The sequence below is a fragment of the Meriones unguiculatus genome, chromosome 6, assembly GCF_030254825.1.
Source record: "Meriones unguiculatus strain TT.TT164.6M chromosome 6, Bangor_MerUng_6.1, whole genome shotgun sequence".
NCBI lineage: Eukaryota > Metazoa > Chordata > Mammalia > Rodentia > Muridae > Meriones > Meriones unguiculatus.
In genome coordinates, this window is record NC_083354.1 from 59,339,893 (window position 1) to 59,352,556 (window position 12,664).

Below are 12,664 nucleotides of genomic sequence, written 5' to 3' on the forward strand. Positions count from 1 at the left end.
ACCCAATGAAATATTACTTAGCTCTTAAAAGAAATGACATCATGAAATTTGCAGTCAAATGGATGGAACTGGAAAAAAATCATCCAGAGAGAGGATGCCCAGACCAAAAAGGAAAAATAAAGTCTGTTGTGGAGAGCCGGGGTTTGGTCGCCATGGTGCTGGCTTCCACCCTCAAAACTGGTGAACAAGTCCTAGAGCGCATGACCGTTCGGCAATAGCGGGCCAAGTCACCAGGGTGTCATATGGGGTGATGGGTGAGCAGCCAATCAGGGGATGATACATCATCTCACACCATGGGTGAGCAGCCAATCAGGGAATGATACGTCATCTCACACCACTCTGGTGTGAGCAGGGCTTATATAAACAGCGCCACTTCGGGGCTTGGGGTCTTCCTCCTTTCATCGCTTGACTGCAATAAAGCCTGCTGCAGAAGGATCCTGTTGTCCGCGTGTGTTCTTGCTGGCGAGACGATTACGCAGGTCGCAACAGTCTGTATTTGTATACATGTGGATATTAGCTGCTAAGTCAATGCTAACCAAGCTAAATCCATTGAACCACGGAACTCAGGTATAGAGTAAATGACTTGCAGATGGAGGCAGATAGATCTCCCCGGGAAAAGGAAACAGAATAGATATGAAAGAGTGAGACAGAGTACTGGAATGGGAGGAAGGGAAGAAGGAGTAAGGGAGGAAATACAGAGGAGACAGCTAAAACTAAGGACATTTGAGCGGTCACAAGGAAACCTAACACAGTAGAAGCTTCTTAAAATAAATTCGTGTATGAAGTCAGTCTAAATGAAATTGTCAAATAACAGGAGAAATAAAGCTCCAACTAGACATCTCTTCTTACCAAATCAAGCTTCCGTTACCATGAATGGGTTAGATTTAATCGAGTTGTAGTATATTGCCAAGGTTGTTGGTAGCTTTCTTCAAACTGACAGGCCCTGAAAACAACACCACACAACTCATTGAACATAGAGAAATCGAGCTGGTGTTTAACTAAAGCCTTCATTCCTACGAGCTAGTGTTCATGATACTGGAAGGTACTCTGCAGGCTACCAAAGGAGAAAGATAAACACCATACCAGCTGCAAATCCTTTGATCTACAATGATGACCTGCCTGCAAGATTTGTGCAATAGTGGCACCAATCTTAGGGGAAGAGCCAACTGTCTTGCTCAGCCATAATCAGCAAAGCTTCCTCCCACAGCAGAGGGGAACAAATACAGATACCCACATTGAAACGTTACGCAAACAGTGAAAGACCTTGGAACACTGAACTCTAAAAGGGATGTCTCCATCAGTCAGTCTCCTCAAGGCTCAGGGAACCCTGTGCAAAAGGAAGAAGAAAGACTGTAAGTGCCAAAAAGGATGAGGAAGCCCAAGGAACCAAGCTTTCTAAATATAGCAGCATACACATGCAAACTAATACACATACAAACTCACAGAGATTGTAGCAGCATGCACAGGGCCTGCATGTGTGTGCTCTACATGGAGTCCCAGTGCAGAGAGGGGAAGTGGATGCAACTCCCATTCCTTACACTGAAGCTGTCTTTAATTGAGAACCACTCACAAGTGAAAAATTAATTTTCTCCAAGTCTCACTGAGGATACAAACTATTCTTCAGAGCAGTAGATATTCAACACAGAGTGAACTCTATGGATATCTTAGATTGTTTATCTCATTATGTTTTTTTAACCTTACAGATCCTCAGCACACACACATGCATGCACACACACACACACACACACACACACACACACACATGTCTTCCAGTTTTGTGTTTTTATGGGATTCTTTTATGTATGAACATGTGTGTTTCTACAGCTATATGTGTTTCTTGGCTATTTTTCTTCTGTTTGTTTGTTTGCGTGGTTCTATCTGGTTTGTTTGTTTTTGTTTTATATATATTATTATTACTCTTTCTTTAGACGTTTTAATGAGAGACAGAAAGGATTTCATTGGGAGGGAAGAAGGGAAGGATTTTGGGGGATTTAGGGGAGGGGAAATCATAGCCAGGAAATATTATATAAAAATCTATTTTCAATAAATAATTGCAAAGATAAGGATGACTAAGGAGTCCATTATTAATATCACAGACATTTTTATAATAATGTAATAGAAGAATAATGTTGCTAAGTGTGCTTCATACCTAATTCTTCTTATCTTTGCTGTCAGAATTTTGTTGACTTGGTTCCTACCAGCTCTATAAGGATACAGTGTCGAGAAGATCCTCCAGCAAAGAAATATGTCAATGAGGCCTTTGTCCATTAGACCAAAATTCCACGATATTCATAGACCATCAACAAAGGTTTAAGAGGATCTAACGTGAAAGCTATTTTAGCCTGAGCTAAGAGAGACAAACTAAAAACTGGAAGGCAATAGGAATGCTGAGCCACAATAGAGAGAAACTTACTGGGAAACTTAGGTTACACCTTCTGGAAGTGTTAATAGGCCAGATGATGGAGGCAGAAAGCAACACTCATGGCCGACAGACGAGAGTGAACAGGGAAATCACCTTCCCCTTAGGAGCAGGAATTTTTAGACTCAGACTAGCACACAATGGAGCCCTAGCAGTGTTAGCAATCTTGGAGGCCAGCTGACCTTTCAACTGGCAAAGATGAACATTTTTTTTGGTAGTTGGCATCTGCTGCCTCTGGCCCCTTGGAATGAGGGACCACATTAGTGCAAGTTCTTGGACTTTTGAACCTTTGCACAATTGTTAGCTTGTCTCAGTGTTCTGTGTTGAACTTCGTCATTATTACCAGACCTTTAAGCTGATCTTAATGAAAAGTTTTCTTTTGATCTTTGTCCTTCTGAACCTTTGTGAACTTAAGGAAAAATACAAGTTCTGGGCTGAAGAGAAATAGATAAGAGATAAGAATTTGATGCCTAAGGTGAATATCAATTATCTCCAGTGACAAATGGCATCTAGCAGAGCAGCTGACTGTCTCAGAAGGTTCATTAGAGACAAAGGTCCTTGAGGTAATAATTTAATTTAAAATGTATGGAGAAATTAATATAATATATAAATAAATTTATTGTACATTAAAAAACTTACCACATATAATTCAGTAACTTTGTCAGCATTAGCTTGGCATTAGATGAAAATATGCTGCAAAATTATAATTTCCTAAGATTACGTTTATCACACACAGCACTAATCAGTATTTTATTTTTCCTCTGTCTTCTTTTCTGTCTGTGGGAGTCTAGAGTTGGATGAAGGTGGAAAGTGAGTCCAGATATCCAAAAAGCAGTTTCCCCTTGAACCACTGTCTGAGCCTATCATGAAAAGAAATGGTTGCCTTGGCAACAAGAGCAAAATTAATTTTTTCAAGTCCCGACTTCTACTCAGGTAACCTCTTAGTTCCAAAGTTTTCAGATATATTTTGATACTAAAAGTCAGGCTTCTTATTACCAACAGATATTCATCAGCTAAATGGCCCTTTTACATCTTATTCAAAAGTTGAGTCTCTCATATTGTAATATCACTTGAACCTTTGGGCCCTATGACAAGACTCAATTATCACAGCTGAGTAACTTTCAATGCACTTAAATAACAATTTAATCTGTAAATCAACGTACTCAATGGAAAATGCGAAAATTTATCTTCTGTATTTTATTCCACTCCTTTTTTTTCCTGATTTACAAGGTAGCATAAATCCCTTGTAAAAATTAAATAGAACTTAGCAAAGTTAAAGAAGAAAATAAAAATGGTCTAAGATATAACAATAACTATTTTAATTAATTTTGTTCTTTTCTGTATATGTGGAAGTGATCTCCATTTTTTTTTTGCTCTTAACCATCAGAAATCTGTTGCTTAATAGCATATCCTATCAATGTAGCAATTTTTCACAGCAGCCTTATATCAGGATTATATATGAATTGCTCTACTAGTATTAATTTCTATGGCTTTATAAATTTAATTTAAGTTATTGTAAAACCCTTGCATACAAATATTTTTCTTGTGTCTGCATTTACTTCTTTAGAATATATTCTCTTAAGGAGAGTTTTGTATCATTCAATGTGACATTTTGAAGTTTTCTCAAACTCCTAGAGTTATATTTTTGGAGCCACAACTGAGAATATTTACAAAAAATAATAACAACCTTTTCTTTAGCTTCTGGAAAATTCCTAGATTGTTGGAAAGTTTCAGCCAGCTGTGTTTCCTTCTACCAAGTAAAAATGCTTCAATGTCTTCAAGCTCTATCTAGAATTCAGATTTACCAATATGTAAATTGCTAAATTTGGTCTCGTGGAAGCACCTTACATTTGTTTGTTTGATGGTGAGCTTTAAGAAATTTTTTTTTTTTACAATTCACTGAACATACAAATAGATTTAAAAAATTTATATTAATTACAATTTATTCACTTTGTATCCTAGCAGTTGCCCCCTTCCTCATTCCTACCCAATTTCTACCCTCCCTTCCTCATCTCCTCCCATGCCCCTTCCCTAGTCTACTAAAAGGAGGTCCTCCTCCCCTTCCATCTGAACCTAGCCTATCAGGTCTCATCAGGACTAGTTGCACAAATAGATTTTTTTAAACAAATTTTATAAAATTAAACCTTAAGTATTTCTTTGCTTGATGCTTTCACTCTTCTTATTTATTTACTCACTTATTTGTATGCAAATACACATGCATGCAGGTGTGAGTGTATACACATGCAAAGCCAGGGGTCAGTCTTGAGGTTGGGGATTTGGCTCAGTGGTAAAGCACTTACCTAGTAAGTGCAAGGCCCTGGGTTTGGTCCTCAGCTCTGGAAAATAAATAAATAAATAAATAGATAAATAAATAAATAAATGACAAGAGTCAGTCTCAGCCCGTCCTTGCCTCTTAAGAACTATGCAGCTTATTTTATTTTTCAGATAAGGTTTTTGCATGAGGACATGGGTCTTAACTATGAGACAGACAAGGTTAGCTGTTTGTCTGCCTATATCTGAGAATAAAAGTGAATGCCACTATACTTACTTTCTTAAATTAATTTACTTTTAAGTTTTCTAACATATTTTTTCTTTTTAATTTTATTTTTATTAATATCAGTTTATTCACTTTGTGTCCCAGCTATAGCTCCCTCCCTAAACCCCTCCCAATCCCACTCTCCCTCCCTCTTTTCCTATGACCCTCCCCCAGTCCAATGATAGGGGAGGTCCTCCTCCTCCTCTTCCATCTGACCCTAGTCTATCATGTCTCATCAGGACTGGGCTTCTTTGTCTTCCTCTGTGCCAACACCTCTTTTAAGAGGACAATGATTTAAAATATTCCAAATAGTTATTGTAATGCATGATTACCAAATGAAAAGTTGAATTGAAAACATTCTAGAAATTTGAGGCTAGAGAGATAGCTCAGTGGATAAGGGTTCTTGCTGCTCTTGGCAAAAAATTAAAAAAATAAAATAAAAAGTAAGAGGACCCCAGCTTGGTTCTTAGCACACAGCTTATAACTACAGATACAGAGAATCTTTCACCCTTCTCTGGTCTCCTCATGCACCTATGGCATAAACTCAAACAGACACATATAAATAAAAATAGGAAAAAGTAAATCTTTAAAATAAATATTTCTCCCTTTCTGCTTTTTAAAAAAGCCTAAAGAAATCATATTCATCTAAAATTACACATGCATGCACACTCACACACGCACACACATATGCACATGCATCAAATGAGGTTACTCTACTTGAGATGATTGTGGATCCCATAAGAGCTATAGGCTGTCTAAGAAAACTCCCAGTACCAAGAATGAAAACCCCTCTTTGAAGTTCTTGGAATGGGAGATTCAGTGGAATTCCCTGATCACAGGTCAAGAATCTTAGAAGAGAACTTACTACTGACACTTTACTAAGCCAACATGATGCCTTACTGCATTCTAACTCTCATCTTTACAACCACAGGCAAGTGTAGTTCTCACCCACCATCAAATAATCTTTTTGCAGCAGGCAGAGACATTGCAGAAAACTACAGTAAGAGAACAATCATTGGATTGCCAAGACCCAATAGCTATGTCCACACCACAACTCCTGAAACTAACTAAGCTCAGGACATCATTAAGAGTGTCATCTTTAGAAGACCAGAAAGTCTGTTGTGAATTGGTGTCCCCTAGAAATGACCAGGGAATCTAAACCCACAGTATCCCAGCAGTTTGGTTGCCTAAGCCAAGACCTGAGCAATGTCAGCACCAACGGATGTGTCAACGAGGAAGAGGGAAGAGGTATCCTTTTGGATGAAGAACTATTGACAACTAATGACTACTAAGATCATTAGAATTAGTATTTCCCAAGGATAAGCCCTTTAACTGGTTATTTAACATCAAATAATCAGCGGTGAAATCACATACACATAGGCATCACTAAATAAACTTAGTAGACTATATTAATATATTTTTGTGTATATATTTGTGACAAAAATTGTCAAAGAAAAAAAAAGGCCATGAATTTGAGATGGAGTAGCAGGGACATAAGAGTAGTTTGAAGAAAGAAAGCAAGAGTATAAATATAATCATTATGTAATTATACCTTAATTAAAATTAAAAATAAAAAACAAAAAATCATTCTAGGGTAAATACATAAACAAACTTTCTAGAATTTTGAAGTTGAACACACCAAGCCTTTCATGTAGCTTAGATTATATCAAAAAGCATTTGAGAGTAACAAATGTTCTTAGTTATATTTCCAAGACACATTCTGTAGGCATAAACATGTATTTTTTTACCTTCTCATTCAGTGACTATTTTTCATATATAAAGAACCAAGATACAGAATATATGAAATAATTGTATTTATGAACAAATACTGAAATTTCGGTGTGAGTTACAGAAAATCAAATGTTTTATTATTCTTTTATTCTATCCAAGTAAATTGCTATTGGTTCAGATGAGAGATAAGCATGGTTGGAATATTTAGAAGCCTGAGAGTTAGTAGCCTCTGTACTATTCAAGCTTATCAAAAAGAAAAAGCTTAAGGAAGTAAGAGAACGTAAAAAGACAAAAAAGTGTTCCCACTTCCTGGCCTCTCAAAGAAGACATCTTATTAGCAGGACTGTAAACTCAGAGTTCCCTCTTCCTGACAGCATAAACCTAGTAAGAAGCTTTTGTCCTCTCTGAACCTCATTTTTCTACATTTGTATTACAGAAATAATGAGAATTCCAATTATCTTCAGAACAATTAATTACTTGAATAAAATATTTAAAATTGCTTAACATGAGCACATATAAAAATTGTATCGATTTTTTAAATAATTACCAGTACTAATGAGTAATTTAAAATGTCAGATAAGAAGATTTCTACATTGGATTTCTTATCTACTTGCTCAGAAGCTGAACAATAACAACTGATTTACATCTATTTATCATAGGCAATGAGAAAATTCTTTTAAGTGTGTACCATTGAAATAAGGAAGTCAGCTGAAGTAAAAATTCAGGCCAGGCTCTCACAGAGAGCCTGGAGCTGTAGTTCAAGGGTGGAAAAGGGGGTTGGGTGTTTTCCTGGTGTTGATTTCACTGCTTCTCAATCTAATAGGCAGGAGAGAAAATAGAAATGTCTTAAAAAGCAATTTTTTAGTTAAAATGCTATATTTTAAAAAAATGATAGCATAGAAGTATGTTTGAAACTGATAAAAAATGACTACAGATTTAGGAGTCCTTTTATGCCACAAATCTAAAGGATTCTAGAGGCTGTATCAAGTGTGTGATGTAAATTGACTGGCTAGAACCCACTGGCTAGCTCTGGTTTCTCAAAGTCTTTCTTGTCCTCCGCTTTTACTATGCCATGTGCTCATCAGCTTTGACCTTACACAGAATCATCTGAAAGATGTGATATGTTGGTATTTATATTTGTCAAGGGACCAGGAAGACGAAACTAGACATCACCAAAGGATGTAATTTTTGGTTGGTAGATCCCCCACATATTTCTTAATTATTTCTGACATTTTGTCTATTTCACTATAACCTTCCTTGGAGGATATAGATAATGAAAAAAAAATGTTCTTCATGACCCAGAAGAAGAAATACATCTTCTGTTAATAAATCCCAGCTGAAATCATATAAGAGTTCACATTTATCATTTGTGCTGTTTTGTTTGCTAAACTATTCTTGGAACCTGAAAAATAGTTTCATTTCACCATGGCAGAGATTTGATATAAAAATTGAAGGTCTAAGAAAAAAAATATTTAGATAACCATATGAGGTTATAAGCCAGGAAAACCTGAAATATGAAAGTTGCTTTCTCTGCCTACCTGCACCCTAGGCTCTCTGAGGATGAAACAATCTCTTATCAATTGGTGTGTCTTTAGCACTTAGATAGTGGCACTTTTAAGCAGTAATTAAGAGTGCCACCAAATACCTGGCATTAATAATGACATTTGAATTACAATACCACAAATCCTTCCAGAAACAAATATGTGGAACCTGAAAGACAAAAATGCAAAGTGAAGATGAAGTCAAGTAGAACAGATCTATGTCATGCACTCACATCTATGCCTAAGATAAAAGTCACTTATGTGGTATATGATAAAGCATGTTGGTAAAAACAGGATTTCAGTTTTTAAATTATTAAGAAAATATTAAGAAACAAAGACAAAAGATTTATCTTGTTTAGTAGAAAGTTGGTGCATTTTTCTACATTTCAGAAGTTAGAGATTGTCACAACAAACCAATGTCTTTCAGCATTAGTAGCTTTGTATATTCCCACCCCATGTTGAGTCTTGGCATGGAGATGCAGACACTAGAATTCAGTAGAAGTTATTTTAATTGACTTTCAGGGTCAGCGCAGAAGAAGCCTGTCAACATTCTTTTTGCTATATTAAAAGACATCTTTTGGGAAGTTGGCCGTTATGCAAGAAGACCGAACAGCCTGGGACTGTCATACTAGAAGTCCAAGCTGGACACCTGGAACATAACTGCATAAAAAGGTAGAGATGACCATCTTGGCTTATAGTATTCTATCATTCTTTGATGTATCACCAAAAAGCTAAGAAAAGAGGCCGGGGGATATCCAGTCCAAGCGAGCATTTAAGCTATTCCATTTAATAACTGACATGCTATAAAACTGTTACCACTCAGCAGCTTCCCCGACAAAGTAACATGGAAAAACTCCAGAAAGAAGCGCAGAAGAGACCCACAGAAAGAACTGCGTGGTAGATCAATAGAAGTAATCATCTCATAGACCACCACAAGAAGCAACTGACCGAACCTTCAAGAATAATACGACAGATCCCCAGCAAGAACCTCAAGACAAATTCCTTAGCAAAACAGCTTGCCAGAACCCCAATCAAGGACTATCTGGAAGTTACCCATATAGAACCACCCAACAGAACCATAGAAAGAAGGACTGGCATATCCTCCATGAGAACTACCTGTCAGACCCATGCCTAGCGCCTCATGCAGACTTGTAGCAAGAACTTCATGGAAAAGCCCAGAATGAAACACCTCACAAACTTGCAACAGACCCCACTAGATTGATCCCACTTAAGAATTATATGACAAGCTTGCAGTAAGGACGACTTGGCATGCCCAATCCAGACCAAATCCCTACCTGGAAATAGCAGTGGGGCATCCAATTCCACCCTACGCCACAGAGATGTGAATTGTTAACTGCAGAGCAAGGACAGGCAGTTTCTCTAAGAAAGTAGCCCTTAGTAAATGAACCATATTTCAGTAAAAGGCAACACATCAAAGAAGATTTAGACAGCACAAATTGATCTTGGGGTGTGTGTATTGAAGAACATCAAGGAAATTTGATGATTAGGAAAGAGGAAAAACATCTGGGAATAGTTGTGGGGGGGAGGGAAGGCTAATATGACACGAACATGTTGTAGGAAACTCTCAAAGAACTAAAAAAAATATTAATAAGTACATTTTATATAACAAAGATTTAATATATTTCAAGATTCAAAACAAAACATTGATTTAGACAATTGTGAATGAGAGGAAACAATTCTGTTTCATTTTCTAGTCATGGAGGAAATACTATTGTATCCAAAGAACTCATACATATATCCTAATGTTGGATAAAGATTGTTATCAGACAGCTTCATGTGAAAGAAGCATTTACAATATATATATTTTAAAATTTCATCTCATTAATTAGAGGTACATTCATCAAAATAAAAATATTATTTTCATCTACCATATGATTAGAGACATTTTTAAAACTTTATAGCATCAGTGTTCCTAGAATGTAGGTATTCCCACATGACGAAGCACATAAAACAGAATAACTATTGCAGTATGTCATTTACATGCCTGTTAAAATTTTTTAAAAATAATTTACATTGACTGCCTGTAATCCAGAGTTTTTCTTCAAGAATTCCACAGAGTAATACTTGTACACATGAGCAAGGAAACGAAACATCATTTCCTGTATTTTTATAATGTCTGAACTTCGAAAGATGCCTTTAATATACAACCAACAATAGAATGTACAAAATTATAAGGTATTCTAAAACATTTAACTAGGAATAAATGATATCTGTAATGTTCTATCTTTAAAAATAGTTGTAAGAGTCAGATTGTTAGAGAATTTGTTGTGAGACTGTGTTTCCCAGTAAAGGTCAAATGGAACACCCTTAAAGTCTCACCAATATAACAGTCTAAAAATGAACTGAAAGACAACAATAGACATATTAAAGTGGACAGAGGAAAGGCTACAAGGCCTCCACCCTACACAGTGAATTATAGGAATTAAGTAAGGAATGCTGAGAGTTGGAGGGAAAAAAAAAGGGTATAGTCTTTCCAGGAAGAGTATACCAATCAGTTATCCAACACCAAATGGTAATCATTTACAAAATACACTGAGCAGTCTTCAGCATTTCACTTTCCTGAATCTCTGATTTTGCTGTCGTTACTTTTAACTTAACAACATCCTTATCTCCACTGCCACTTCTTAAGGCATGTATTTTCATTCTCTCTACAACCTTGTGTATGGTGAAAGTATCTTTAGACTAAGTATTAGCAGAACCACTTTCAACCCCAAACTTTCTGAATGCAACATGCACTCTGATCAAGGCTGAGAAACACATTTAAAATAATACTCCCTTCTGTGAATAAAAGACTGTATAACCAGGCCACCATTGCCATATAGAGAGAGAGTTCCTAGGGTTTTGTTTCTTCCTCCAACAATGACTACAGAGTCACTCTTTCTTAGGCAATTATACATCAGTGAAATTATATTTTTTAGTAGATCAACTCTTTATACTCAATTCTAAGAACACAGTCTTGTGTTTTTAGTAGTGTTGTTTTATGGCCAAAGTCATTGTCCATATTTTTGACTATCAAAAAATTGGCTGAGTTTGGACAGCTTTAAAAAACTGTGTATTTGGACAACATTTTCAATATTTTCTGTATTCCTCTGTGTTTCTTTTTATCTTCCCATATCTATTTCATTTCATGCCATATTTTAACAGATTGGCCATATTTTAAAAGAAAATAAACAGAACATATTGAAAATAAAATATGGCTTTATTTAAAATTCTAGAAAACAGAGTCATCACAGTAAAACATTTAGTGACAGATTTTAGGTTTTAGATACCATCTTTTGTGTTCCCTTTGAATGATGTCATGTATATACAATTACCAAATTTATGAAATTATAAATTCTTGAAAAAAGAATGTAAAATATCTTTGTTCTTGTGTCTGAGGCTGTAAATTCACAGACAGAAAAGTATCTTTCTGCGTCTGTGTATCTCTATACTAAGAGATGCTACACATATGTTGTTCATCTCTCTTCTCAAACTGTTCAGAGACAGGTAATAATTTTAATCAATTTAAGGATGATTTTGAGACTAGATAAGACCTTAATCATTCCATTACACAAAATAATAGTTAGTTGAATCAAGTAAATATCAGAATAAAATTTAAATCAAAATATCAAAAGTTGAGTAACCATGGATCTTTTAGCCAGTTCCACAACAGGATTTTAAAAAAGAATTGCTACCCAGCTTTTACTCAGACATCCTTTTCACACTGTTACATCTTATATTCGTTTTACTACCTAAATTAAGATAACTTTTAGCACAGCAATGTATTACAAGCAGTCAGGAGTAACACATTAAGCAAACTGACAAACCCAATGCTTAATTTAAAAAAATTCAAAGTAGATTTAAAAAAAAAAACATGCAACTGGGAAAATTATACCAATTAAAGACTATATTTAAATGAGAAACATATACCTTTAATCCAATCTGAGTCAATACTTTTAAATTATTGCTAACTGTTTAGAATCACTTTGTATACCCCAGAAGATTTAGTCTGAGTAAACTTAATTCTTTTAAAAAATCCTCCACTTACAGGCAAATACAGTAAGAAGTCCCATAGGTATGGCAGTAAAATAACCGTAAAGGCAGAAGCATTTAAATGTTGTGAGAGGAAGTCTTCTCCCATAGAGGAAGAAAAACAGTATGGTTAAGGATGCAAGAACAAAACACGAAACACAGTTGAAACATTTAAGATGACTGTGGAAAAAGGTTTATGCTCACTTGTTAGAGAAGTGTTTGAGCAGACTGGAGCACATGAATAGATCTTTCACAGGTCATAGCCTCCATTCAGCTCATGACATTGTTACCACTTGACAGGAATAGATGGGCTTAATTAATATTCTGACCATACCTGAGACAACATTCTTAAGGAAATTATCCTCTGGTAGTTTGGACTTTTAAAAAAAAAAGGAAAGTAAGTAA

The 12,664-nt window shown here is 35.8% G+C and overlaps 1 long non-coding RNA gene across 1 annotated transcript; it reads right to left on the minus strand.

Annotated features, from left to right (window-relative positions):
• Nucleotides 1-1,122: 1,122 nt before the first annotated feature.
• LOC132654510 (uncharacterized) lies at nucleotides 1,123-12,412 on the minus strand. The gene is made up of 3 exons (XR_009592145.1): nucleotides 12,276-12,412; nucleotides 4,720-4,755; nucleotides 1,123-1,327 (listed from the first exon to the last, which is right to left on the minus strand). It is a non-coding gene; the product is annotated as an uncharacterized LOC132654510 (long non-coding RNA).
• Nucleotides 12,413-12,664: the final 252 nt, after the last annotated feature.